The following is a 13,102-nucleotide window of genomic DNA, read 5'->3' as shown; positions in this document are numbered from 1 at the left end:
AATCACACATAAAAGAATTCAGAGGAGATTCAAATATTTCTCATAGATAAACTTGATCATAAACCCACAATTCATTGCATCTCGACAAACACACCGCAAAAAGAGTTACATCGAATAGATCTCCAAGAAGATCGAGGAGAACTTTGTATTGAGATTCAAAGAGAGAGAAGAAGTCATCTAGCTAATAACTATGGACCCGAAGGTCTGTGGTAAACTGCTCACAACTCATCGGAGAGGCCTTGGAGATGACGTAGAGGCCCTCCGTGGTCGATTCTCCCTCCAGTGGAGCGCCGGCGAAGGCTCCAAGATGGGATCTCGCGGATACAGAAGGTTACGGTGGTGGAAATAGTTTTTTGTGGTCGCTTATGATGTTTTCGGGGTACATGGGTATATGTAGGAGGAAGAAGTAGATCGGTGGACGCCCGAGGGACCCACGAGGGTGGGGGGCGTGCCCACCTGTAGGGGGCACGCCGGGCACCCTCGTGACCGCCTCCTTCGTTTCTTGACTTCTACTCCAAGTCCTCTGGATCACGTTTGTTCCAAAAAGATCGCTCCCGAAGGTTTCATTCCGTTTGGACTCCGTTTGATATTCCTTTTCTTTGAAATACTAAAATCGGCAAAAAAAACAGCAATACGGGTTGGGCCTCCGGTAAGTAATTAGTCCCAAAAATAATATAAAAGTGTAAAGTAAAGCCCATAAACGTCCAAAACGGGTAATATATTAGCATGGAACAATCAAAATTATAGATACGTTGGAGACGTATCAAGCATCCCCAAGCTTAATTCCTGCTCGTCCTCGAGTAGGTAAATGATAAAAACTGAATTTTTGATGTGGAATGCTACCTAGCATAATTCTCAATGTAATTTTCTTTATTGTGGCATGAATGTTCAGATCCAAATGATTCAAAATAAAAGTTCATATTGACATAAGAAATAGTAATACTTCAAGCACACTAATCAAAGTAATCATGTCTTCTCAAAATAACATGGCTAAAGAAAGTTATCCCTACAAATTCATATAGTCTAGCTGTTGCTCTATCTTCATCACATAAAGTATTTAATCATGCACAACCCCGATGACAAGACCAGAAATTTTTTCATACTTTAGTAATCTCAAACTTTTTCGACTTTCTCGCAATACATGAGCGTGAGCCGTGGACATAGCACTATATATGGAATAGAATGATGGTTGTGGAGAAGACAAAAAGGAGAATATAGTCTCACATTAACTAGGTGTATCAACGGGCTATGGAGATGCCCATTAATAGATATCAATGTGAGTGAGTAGGGATTGTCATGCAACAAATGCATTAGAGCTATAAATGTATGAAAGCTCAACAAAAGAAACTAAGTGGGTGTGCATCCAACTCGCTTGCTCACGAAGACCTAGGGCATTTTGAGGAAGCCCATCATTGGAATATACAAGCCAAGTTCTATAATGAAAAATTCCCACTAGTATATGAAAGTGACAATATAGGAGACTTTCTATCACGAAGATCATGGTGATACTTTGAAGCACAAGTGTGATAAAAGGATAGTAGCATTGTCCCTTCTCTCTTTTTTCTCTCATTTTCATTTTTCATTTTTTCTTTTTTTTTCCTGTTTTTTTTTATATTTGGTCTTTCACTTTTTTTGGCCTTTCTATTTTTTTTATAAAGTCCGAAGTCTCATCCCGACTTGTGGGGGAATCATAGTCTTCATCATCCTTTCCTCACTGGTACAATGCTCTAATAATGAAGATCATCACACTTTTATACAACTCAAGATGTGACTATATGAATGCCTCCGGCGGTGTATCAGGATATGCAATGAATCAAGAGTGACATGTATGAAAAATTATGAAGATGGCCTTGCCACAAATACGATGTCAACTACATGATCATGCAAACAGCAATATGACAATGACGATGCATGCCATATAAACAGAACGGTGGAAAGTTGCACGGCATTATATCTCGGAATGGCTATGAAAATGCCATAATAGGTAGGTATAGTGGTTGTTTTGAGAAAGGTATATGGTGGGTGTATGGTACCGGCGAAAGTTGCACGGCACAAGAGAGGCTAGCAATGATGAAAGATGAGAGTGTGTATAATCCATGGACTCAACATTAGTCATAAAGAACTCATATATTTATTGATAAAATCTACAAGCCTTTGAAAACAAAGTACTACGCGCATGCTCCTAGAAGGATAGATTGGTAGGAAAAGACCATCGCTCGTCCCTGACCGCCACTCATAAGGAATACAATCAATAAGTAAAATTGTACTCCAACTTCATCACAAAACGGTTCACCATACGTGCATGCTACGGGAATCACAAACCTCAACACATGTACTCCCTCCGTTCGGTAATAGATGACTCCAGGGGGAAGGAATCGTGAACAAATTAATTTTACAATAAGACCCTTCTGAAATTTGAAGTCATTACAATCCAGTACCCAGTTCTCCGTCCACTCGTCGCGATCCACCGCGGGGAACCTCGATCTCCCGCTGGCCAGAACCTCGAGCTCCATTCCCAGCACTAGGACCCCGTCGCCGGCGTCAGCTCCTCGAGCTCCCGCACCCAGCACCTCGAGCTCCCCACCTCCGAGTACCTCCAGCTCCATCGCCGGCACCAAGACGAAGCCGGCGACTCCAGCACATCGAGCTCCGTCTCCGCCGCTGCCAGGTTCAGGTGCCACAGCTCCATCTTCCGCCGCTGCCAGGCCCAGGCACCGCGGCTCCATCTTCCGCCGCTGCCAGGCTCAGGCACCGGGCCTCCATCTTCCGCCACTGCTAGGCTCAGGCGCCGCGGCTCCATCTTCCGCCGCTGCCAGGCTCACGCGCCGGGCCTCCATCTTCCGCTGCTGCCAGGCTCAGGCGCCGCGGCTCCATCTTCCCCTCCTCCTTGCTGTAGCATGGGCAGGCATCCCTGCATCTCCACGGCCAGGTTCGTGGCCACAGGGGTCATCCCCACTTGCACTTGGCCTTGCCGATGGAATGGAGCCCAAGTGATCCGCTGATCACTGTGATACTGTTGTTGTAATCATTGGCGCTCCAGTTAAGATCCTAATCTGACATACTGAAGGACCCGGCTGTAAGATCAAAGACAGCAAACTGAAGAGTTTGAACACCATAGCTGTGATAAACCAATGAGGGCCATTTTATAGTGTTTACTGCAAAATCAATTTGATAAGAAAAATGGTGCACGAATTAATTACCATGATCTCTACAGAACTAACACTGACATCTTAAGTCAACTCTTCTAAGATCAGCCATGAAACTTCAGTAACACAGAGTGATCTATCTTTGTTTCTTCCTTGGCTGGCATGCATGCTTTGACTTGCCAATCAAAATCTAGGAGGAAATAGAGAGGAGGTGGAGACTTTTGTTTTGCTGAGTTCACACCCAAGCAGGTTTCTGAATTCTGATAGCAATGCAAGAAAGCTAGAATGCTGAAATTTACCTCTCTTCTTCTGCAATTTACAATGGCAATATTCATATCACACACCGAACTGGCATTTCTACAGATGATGATATTAGGTCTGCCTATACGATGTGTATATTTACCTGACCAACATACAAGGTCTTAGTTGTGCTAAGAACAAAGATCCACTTTGCATCCCTCGGACCGAAGGACGTGTCAATTATTTGCCGGTTCTTCTTGTACAAGAACTTATTGTCCTCAATTACGACCTCATAGTCCTCCCTTTCCTTCTGCACAGTTTAAACACACTCTGTTAGGCTGATAGACACCCTATATGCATTGCTATCAGTGACTGCAAACACTACTTACCAGACCGAGGTACTTGATGCACTGGCTGAGAAGTCATGAACCAAAGCAATAATCCCCTGCAATGCAAAAAATTTAATTGCGTACTCCAGAGCAAGTGCTTGTCCCCTGCTGCTGTAACTATAACCAGGATGAACATCCATTCCTGCTATTTCCTCAATTGTTGACATCCTTTTGGTGATGGCACCCTGCAAAGTTAAGAAAAAAATTCAGTATATAAGAAGAGCAGTGACACTCATGATGTCATCCATTTTCAACACATTTCTGTCTTTGTAATAATCCTCAATTATTATTTTCATTCTTTATTTGCACAAACTAAAGTTTATCACAGTTTATGACTCTGCTTTTCAACTTATGTGTCACAGTGAGCTCAAGTTGTGTCATCGCCACCACTACGATGATGTTTGGTGCTGATCTCAACACGAGTCCTCGGCAAGATGATGATTGGGAACTTGAAGAACCAGAAGAACAAGAAGAACCAGATTTAAATTGGGTTCCTCAAGAAGAACAATATATGAATTGGACACCTCAAGAAGAACAAGAAGAACTAGATTTACATTTCATTCCTCAAGCACAAGTACCAGATCTGAATTGGAATCCTCAAGAAGAACAAGAAGAACAAGTACCAGATCTGAATTGGCTTCCTCAAGAAGAACAAGATATGAATTGGACTCCTCAAGAAGAACAAGAAGAACCAGATTTACATTTCATTCCTCAAGAACAAGTACTAGATTTGAATTTGTTTCCTCAAGAAGAACAATATATGAATTGGACTCAAGAAGAATAAGAAGAACCAGATTTACTTTTCATTCCTCAAGAACAAGTACCAGATCTGAATTGGAATCCTCAAGAAGAACAAGTACCAGATCTGAATTTGTTTCCTCAAGAAGAAGTACAACTTGAATGTCTTCAGCATCCAAAAAGCAGAGAACTGACAAATAAGGAGAGATTTGGTGTTTATTTTGCTCTCAAAGTAATCAAGAACAAAGATGGACAAGTAGTGAAAACAGACAAGAAGCTCGTTGCCGACCTACTGAAAACAAGCCTAAGCACTGTTAGAAGAATATGGAGAAGAGCAAATCGCCAAATTGCACGAGGGGACGAAGTTGATGTCTCGAACCAAAAGAAAAGTAGAGTCGGCCGTAAGCCGAAAGATCTGGACCTATCGAGGATGGAGACAATCCCACTAAATAGGCGGAGGACATTTCGAAGTCTAGCAAGGTCTCTGGGTGTAAGCTGCACTACCTTACACGCAAGGTTCGTGTTGGGTGAGTTCAGGCGCAACACTAACAAACTGAGGCCCACGATAAAGCCAGCCAACGAGATAGAGAGATTGAGATTTTGCATTTCTATGGCTGATGAGAATTGGCTGAGAACTCCCTGGCCTTATTTCCGGGAATTAGATGACATAGTCTATAACTCCGCCTATGTCTTCTAGGCATAGCCGGTCCCAAGCCCGGGTAAAGGAGGAGGGTTGTGATAGGCTTGGCGAGCCAACGTAAAAACTAGCCAGTCCCATAGGTATGAAACCCATTTGAGCGAGAATAGTACTAGGATGGGTGACCTCCTAGGAAGTCCTCGTGAAAGGGTTTCATATCTAAGGGTTGTGATAGGCTTGGCGAGCCAACGTAAAAACTAGCCAGTCTTTTGGGTATGAAACCCATTTGGGCGAGAGTAGTACTAGGATGGGTGACCTCCTGGGAAGTCCTCGTGAAAGGGTTTCATATCTAGCCTACCCCAACTTGTTTGGGATAAAAGGCTTCGTAAGTAAAAGATGACATAGTCTATATGGATGAGAAATGGTTCAATCTGACACAGGAGGAGAATGGCTACTTGCTGCTTCTCGAAGAACCTGATCCCTTACGCACCTTGCATCATAAGGATAGCATCGCGAAGGTGATGTTTCTTGCGGTCGTGGCTAAACCAAGATATGGCAATGTTGGTGTCGTCACGTTTGATGGAAAGATAGGCATTTGGGCCTTTGTCACAGAGTCTCCGACTCAAAGAAGGAGTGAAAATAGAGAAAGAGGGACACTTGAACTCAAATCATTGAAAGTTACAAGAGATGTAATGAGGCTCTATATGTGTGAGAAACTGATTCCAGCTATCCATGACCTGTGGCCTGATGAAGATGAAGAATGGACCATCTTTATCCAGCAAGATAATGCTACACCGCATCTTAAGCCTAGTGACAAGGTTTTTCGACGGGCCGTAGAACAGACCGGTCTGGATATCAAGTTGATCTAGCAACCTCCAAATAGCCTCGACCTGAATATTCTTGATCTCTGCTTCTTCAGGTCTCTCCAGTCGCATACCGATTGCAGAGCACCTCAGAGCATAAGGGAATTGATAGAAAGCATGGAGGAAGAATATCAAAACTATGAAGTCAACACGTTAGCTCGAAGCTTCGTGACACTGCAATCATGCATGAGAGAGATTATGAGAGAAAAAGGAGGGATAGGCTACAAGATTCCTCACATGCAAAAAGAGCGCCGGCAGCAAGAAGGCTTCCTATCGCTCTCTCTTTAGACGTTGAGCTAGTTGAGCAAACCTTAGCACTTATAGCAGCAGCAGACCTTGAGGCAGCAGCAGCAACACCTTTGAAGCAGAGAAAGAGAAAGAGGAGTGGCATCACCCTCCAAGCAGCAATACCCTACAAGAAGTAGGAGCAGCACCACCACCTTCGAAGCAGAGAAAGAGAAAGAAGAGCAGTAGCACCCTCCAAGCAAAGAAAGGGAAAGAAGCAGAGAAAGGGAAAGAAGACCAGCAACATCCTCCAAGCAGTAGTACCCTCCAAGCGGCACAACCTTCGAAGCAGAGAAAGAGAAAGAAGAGCGGCATCACCCTCCAAGCAAAGAAAGGAAAAGAAGCAAGGAAAGGGAAAGGAGCAATTTCGTGCGTCCTTGCAAAGGTTGTGTTCAGCAGGATAATGGAAGCAGTTGGTAGGCCAGTAATGTGTTAAATTTCACACAATCATTTCCATTGTTGATGACCGGGAAGAGCATAGGATACGAGCACAGGATAAGAGCAACACAGATTGTGTGTAAACTCCAACAGATCTTATTACTGTATATGAAAGGAAAGGATGATGCAATTTTTATTAGCAACATGGCAATCTCTGTGTCAATAACTATGTGGTTCAACTTGTATGATTGTGTGAGCATGAAGTGGTTCTGTGAGCATGAATTAGGAGTAATAATTGTTTATTCTAGAAACACATCAGTGGTAAGATGCATGACATTATAAAAGTGACAATTCAAGCTAAACAACATTTAGATTGTTTTATAACTTAATTTAGTCATTCTGCACAACTCGCTGTTAATCTACACTGATTATTGGACATAATACTCCAAAACATCAACCTTGAAATTCATACACTTGTTGCAAAGAGAGCAGGGGATAGCTTTCTTGGAAATGAACACACTTGAAATGAACTGTTCAGAAAGTAGGGAACATTCTAGGCAACTAAGGCAAGGAGAAGTTAAATTAGAAAAAAAAAAACTATCCTGAGCCCTGAACTATGGTGTTTGGTCTGACTAGAACACTAACACTGACTATAAAACAATAGGCACTGACTGTAAAGTTGCAGCTCTTGGGTCGGATCTGACCCGCTACTAAAGATCTTAAGAAGAAAGGAATTAATTTCTCTGGGGTTTAAGCCTGACAAAGTACCCTAACGACTTCTGAATCATGCACCGGTTCAGTTACTTGCTCAACAACCATGTACTTAGGCTGACTGACAGTACATTTCAAAGCCCTTTGACTCAAGTGGCTGGAATATTAAAGTCAAACTTTACAGAAAAAGGAGTAGAGCTCTAAACAGGCTGCACTCGACACTATTTGATTAATGCCTGCAAAGAGTACAGTATGCATAGTTTCTGCCTGTTGTACTTGGACAAGTGTGACTGCCAATTTTGTCAATCATGGATGATACCAGGATTTCTCGAGAGCAAGAATTTGTCACTGGTGAAAGATAAATGTGATGACACTGTCCTGTCATCTTCTTTCAATGCAACAAGTTTGTATCAGAATTCAGAAACGTGCTTAGATGTAAACTCAGCAAAACAAAGGGTCTTGAAACTCTCGCTTTCCTCCTAGAATTTGATTTCTCAAGTCAAAACAAACCAACAAGCCAGCCTTAGTTTCATGGCTACTGAAGAAACAAAGATAGATGACTCTGTGTTAAGATCATGGAGTTTCATTGCCGATCCTAGGAAGAATTGCCTTAAGATGCCAGTCCTAGTGCTGTTAAGATCATGGTAATTTCTTTACCAGTGTTAGTGTACCTACTTCTTTTTCTAATTTAACTTCTCCTTGTTAAAACACACTGTCTAGATGGCATGTACATCGATCCTCTATGCATGATACAGTTAACCTGTCAGTTTATTCCAAAAGCTGAAGCTACAGTAATAGCCATCCATAGATAGTTTCAGTGAGGAATCATGGCAATGGCAATGACAACTGACAAGGGTCAGCACAAGGAATCAGAAGACATCTCTCAGTAGTTGGAGTTGAATTGGAGTTGAAATTAGTTGTGCAAAGGGTGGGTCACGAGCACACAACAACATGATGAAGGGGATCATATATCACATTGCAAAAGGGGACTTTTTTGGTGAGGAATCATGTCAAAACGGGACTGAAACTCTAGTGGCACACGGGACTGAACTTGGCAACAGCATGAACTTGGCAACCATTCAAAGCGGACGAGGGGAGATGACTGGAGGCGATACCTCGCAGCGGGGTCGCTGGCGGGTGGCGAGCCACCGGAGCTGGCAGTCGTCGTGGACGAACCTGATGCTACCACGGCAGGCGCAGGGGGCGGTCTGCCTCGGCCGGGAGGCAACAGATGCGGCATTTCTCCTCCTCCCCCTCCTCGTCTCCGGGGCCGTCCGCCGCGGGAAGCGCCGTCTCCGGCGGTTGAGAGGCGGCGGCGGCGGCGCGTCTGGTGGAATCTGGTGGCGCGTCTGCGGTCAATCTGGTGGAATCCATGGAGGAGCACCACCGGGCCGGCGGCGGGTCCTTGCTCAGCGACGTCGAGGGAGACGCCGGACGCTCCTCTCCTCGTGTACTGCCGCTCCAGGCCGACGCCCGCAGATCTGCCTACAGCTCAACCACCGGCGCCCAGCAAAAAATCGAACCTTGAGATGGTGGGGAACAAGGAGGGGGACAAGGCGGCGGCATGGCAGGGTGGTTCAGGGGAGGAAGGCGGCATGGGGTGGGGGAGGAAGGCGGCATGGGGTGGGGGAGGAAGGAAGGCGGCGTGGGGCGGCGTCAGAGAGCCAAGACGGTGGGCGACGGAGCTCTGTGGGGTGGGGTGGGGTGGGGTGGGGGGGGGGGGGGGGGATTGGTCGTAGAAATGAGAAGGACCATTTCACAAAAAGTTCCACCGGGTCATCTATTACCGAACGCAGGGAGTATTATTTAAATTCATAATCACCCCAACTAGCATGACTCTAATATCACCACCTCTATATCTCAAAACAATTATCAAGTATCAAATTGATCATAATATCCAATTCACTTCCTATGATAGTTTTTATTATACCTAACTTGGATGCCCATCATTCTAGGACCAATTTAAAACAATAGTAAATACCATGCTGTTTTAAGATACTCTCAAAATAATATAAGTGAAGCATGAGAGATTAACAACTTCTACAAAATTAAACCACCACCGTGCTCAAAAAGATATAAGTGAAGCACTAGAGCAAAAACTATCTAGCTCAAAAGATATAAGTGAAGCACATAGAGTATTCTAATAAATTCTAATCAAGTGGGTTTCTCCCAAAAGGTGTATACAGCAAGGATGACTGTGGTAAACTAAAAAGCAAAGACTAATATCATACAAGACGCTCCAAGCAAAACACATATCATGTGGCGAATAAAAATATAGCTCCAAGTAAAGTTACCGATAGACGAAGACGAAAGAGGGGATGCCTTCCGGGGCATCCCCAAGTTTAGGCTCTTGCCACTCCTTATTCCATAGTCCATCAAATCTTTACCCAAAACTTGAAAACTTCACAACACAAAACTCAACAGGAAATCTCATAAGCTCCATTAGTGCAAGAAAGAAAAACCACCACAAAAGCTACTGTAATGAACTCATTAATTATTTATATTGGTGTTAAACCTACCGTATTCCAACTTCTCTCTGTTTCATACCCTTACATACTAGCCATAGATGCATCAAAATAAGCAAACAACACACGAAACACACAATCTGTCAAAAACAGAACAGTCTTTAGCAATCTGTAACTCTCGAATACTTATGGAACTCTAAAAATCCTACAAAAATTAGAAGTCCTGGGAAATTTGTCTATTGATCTACAGCAAAAAGAATCAACACAAAACCACGTTTCTATGAATTACTAAAATTATTTTTGTGCATGCAAAGTTTCTGTTTTTCAGCAAAATCAAATTAACTATCACCATAGGTCATCCTATAGGTTCTACTTGGCACAAACACTAATTAAAACATAAAAACACATCTAAACAGAAGGTAGATGCAAAATTTATTACTAAACAGAACCAAAACAAAAAACAAAGATAAAACTGGGTTGCCTCCCAACTAGCGCTATCGTTTAACGCTAGGCATAAAAGCGAGGATAGATCTAAGTAGTGCCATCTTTGGCATCTAATTCCTCAATAGAGCACTTATAATCTTTAGGGGATTCTCCCTTTTTAGCAATGATTAAACCCTTAGGCAAGAATTCAAGAAATTCATTTGTAGCAAAAGGTTCCTTAATGATAGAGAGACAACTGGGATGAACACTTATTGATTTGAGATCCGCATTTCCCTTATTAGAAGATTCACCCTTATTTTAGGAACATAAATGAATTTGGCAGTTTGGGTAGGTGGATTTGGAGTATTTTTCACGGAAGAAAAAACTGACCCTAAGTTGGTAACAATATCCTCAAGTTTACCTAGTGGCTTCTCTCAAGATAACATAAGTATTACAGTCGGTGAACATATTACTGTCAAGCAATTGATAGAAAAGCGAATAATGATGAGATTATGTAGGCATGATCATGTATATAGGCATCACGTCCGTGACAAGTAGACCGACTCCTGCCTGCATCTACTACTATTACTCCACACATCGACCGCTATCCAGCATGCATCTAGAGTATTAAGTTCATAAGAACAGAGTAACGCATTAAGAAAGATGACATGATGTGGAGGGATAAACTCATGCAATATGATATAAAACCCATCTTTTTATCCTCGATGGCAACAATACAATACGTGCCTTGCTGCCCCTGCTGTCACTAGGAAAGGACACCGCAAGATTGAACCCAAAGCTAAGCACTTCTCCCATTGCAAGAAAGATAAATCTAGTTGGCCAAACCAAACTGATAATTCGAAGAGACTTGCAAAGATAACTTAATCGCACATAAAAGAATTCAGAGGAGATTCAAATATTTCTCATAGATAAACTTGATCATAAACCCACAATTGATCGGATCTCGACAAACACACCGCAAAAAGAGTTACATCGAATAGATCTCCAAGAAGATCGATGAGAACTTTGTATTGAGATTCAAAGAGAGAGAAGAAGCAATCTAGCTAATAACTATGGACCCGAAGGTCTGTGGTATACTACTCACAACTCATCGGAGAGGCCTTGGAGATGATGTAGAGGCCCTCCGTGGTCGATTCCCCCTCCGGCAGAGCGTCGGTGAGGGCTCCAAGATGGGATCTCACGGATACAGAAGGTTGCGACGGTGGAAATAGACGGTGAGTGACTGAGCGAGGACCGCGGGATTGGTCGGAGAAATGAGAAGGACCATTTCACAAAAAGTTCCACCGGGTCATCTATTACCGAACGCAGGGAGTATTATTTAAATTCATAATCACCCCAACTAGCATGACTCTAATATCACCACCTCTATATCTCAAAACAATTATCAAGTATCAAATTGATCATAGCATCCAATTCACTTCCTATGATAGTTTTTATTATACCTAACTTGGATGCCCATCATTCTAGGACCAATTTAAAACAATAGCAAATACCATGCTGTTCTAAGATACTCTCAAAATAATATAAGTGAAGCATGAGAGATTAACAATTTCTACAAAATTAAACCACCGCCGTGCTCAAAAAGATATAAGTGAAGCACTAGAGCAAAAACTATCTAGCTCAAAAGATATAAGTGAAGCACATAGAGTATTCTAATAAATTCTAATCAAGTGGGTTTCTCCCAAAAGGTGTATACAGCAAGGATGACTGCGGTAAACTAAAAAACAAAGACTAATATCATACAAGACGCTCCAAGAAAAACACATATCATGTGGCGAATAAAAATATAGCTCCAAGTAAAGTTACCGATAGACGAAGACGAAAGAGGGGATGCCTTCCGGGGCATCCCCAAGTTTAGGCTCTTGCCACTCCTTATTCCATAGTCCATCAAATCTTTACCCAAAACTTGAAAACTTCACAACACAAAACTCAACAGGAAATCTCATAAGCTCCATTAGTGCAAGAAAGAAAAACCACCACAAAAGCTACTGTAATGAACTCATTAATTATTTATATTGGTGTTAAACCTATTGTATTCCAACTTCTCTATGGTTCATACCCTTACATACTAGCCATAGATGCATCAAAATAAGCAAACAACACACGAAACACACAATCTGTCAAAAACAGAACAATCTTTAGCAATCTGTAACTCTCGAATACTTATGGAACTCTAAAAATCCTACAAAAATTAGAAGTCCTGGGAAATTTGTCTATTGATCTATAGCAAAAAGAATCAACACAAAACCACGTTTCTGTGAAATACTAAAATTATTTTTGTGCATGCAAAGTTTCTGTTTTTCAGCAGAATCATATTAACTATCACCATAGGTCATCCTATAGGTTCTACTTGGCACAAACACTAATTAAAACATAAAAACACATCTAAACAGAAGGTAGATGCAAAATTTATTACTAAACAGAACCAAAACAAAAAACAAAGATAAAACTGGGTTGCCTCCCAACTAGCGCTATCGTTTAACGCTAGGCATAAAAGCGAGGATAGATCTAAGTAGTGCCATCTTTGGCATCTAATTCCTCAATAGAGCACTTATAATCTTTAGGGGATTCTCCCTTTTTAGCAATGATTAAACCCTTAGGCAAGAATTCAAGAAATTCATTTGTAGCAAAAGGTTCCTTAATGATAGAGAGACAACTGGGATGAACACTTATTGATTTGAGATCCGCATTTCCCTTATTAGAAGATTCACCCTTATTTTTAGGAACATAAATGAATTTGGCAGTTTGGGTAGGTGGATTTGGAGTATTTTTCACGGAAGAAAAAACTGACCCTAAGTTGGTAACA

The 13,102-nt window shown here is 42.3% G+C and overlaps 1 long non-coding RNA gene across 2 annotated transcripts; it reads right to left on the bottom strand.

Moving 5' to 3' along the window:
• Positions 1–2,248: 2,248 nt before the first annotated feature.
• LOC123070310 (uncharacterized) lies at positions 2,249–9,081 on the bottom strand. 2 transcript variants are annotated; one of them, XR_006433597.1, is made up of 5 exons: positions 8,503–9,081; positions 3,776–3,960; positions 3,550–3,696; positions 3,201–3,455; positions 2,249–3,074 (listed from the first exon to the last, which is right to left on the bottom strand). It is a non-coding gene; the product is annotated as an uncharacterized lncRNA (long non-coding RNA). The 2 variants fall into 2 exon arrangements; XR_006433596.1 differs by having other exon boundaries at positions 2,249–3,455; positions 8,503–9,078.
• Between the last annotated feature and the right edge of the window lie 4,021 nt (positions 9,082–13,102).

Source organism: Triticum aestivum, chromosome 3B, assembly GCF_018294505.1.
Source record: "Triticum aestivum cultivar Chinese Spring chromosome 3B, IWGSC CS RefSeq v2.1, whole genome shotgun sequence".
Taxonomy (NCBI): domain Eukaryota; kingdom Viridiplantae; phylum Streptophyta; class Magnoliopsida; order Poales; family Poaceae; genus Triticum; species Triticum aestivum.
Note: the sequence above shows the minus strand (reverse complement) of the source record. Positions and strands in the feature narration are given on the sequence as shown.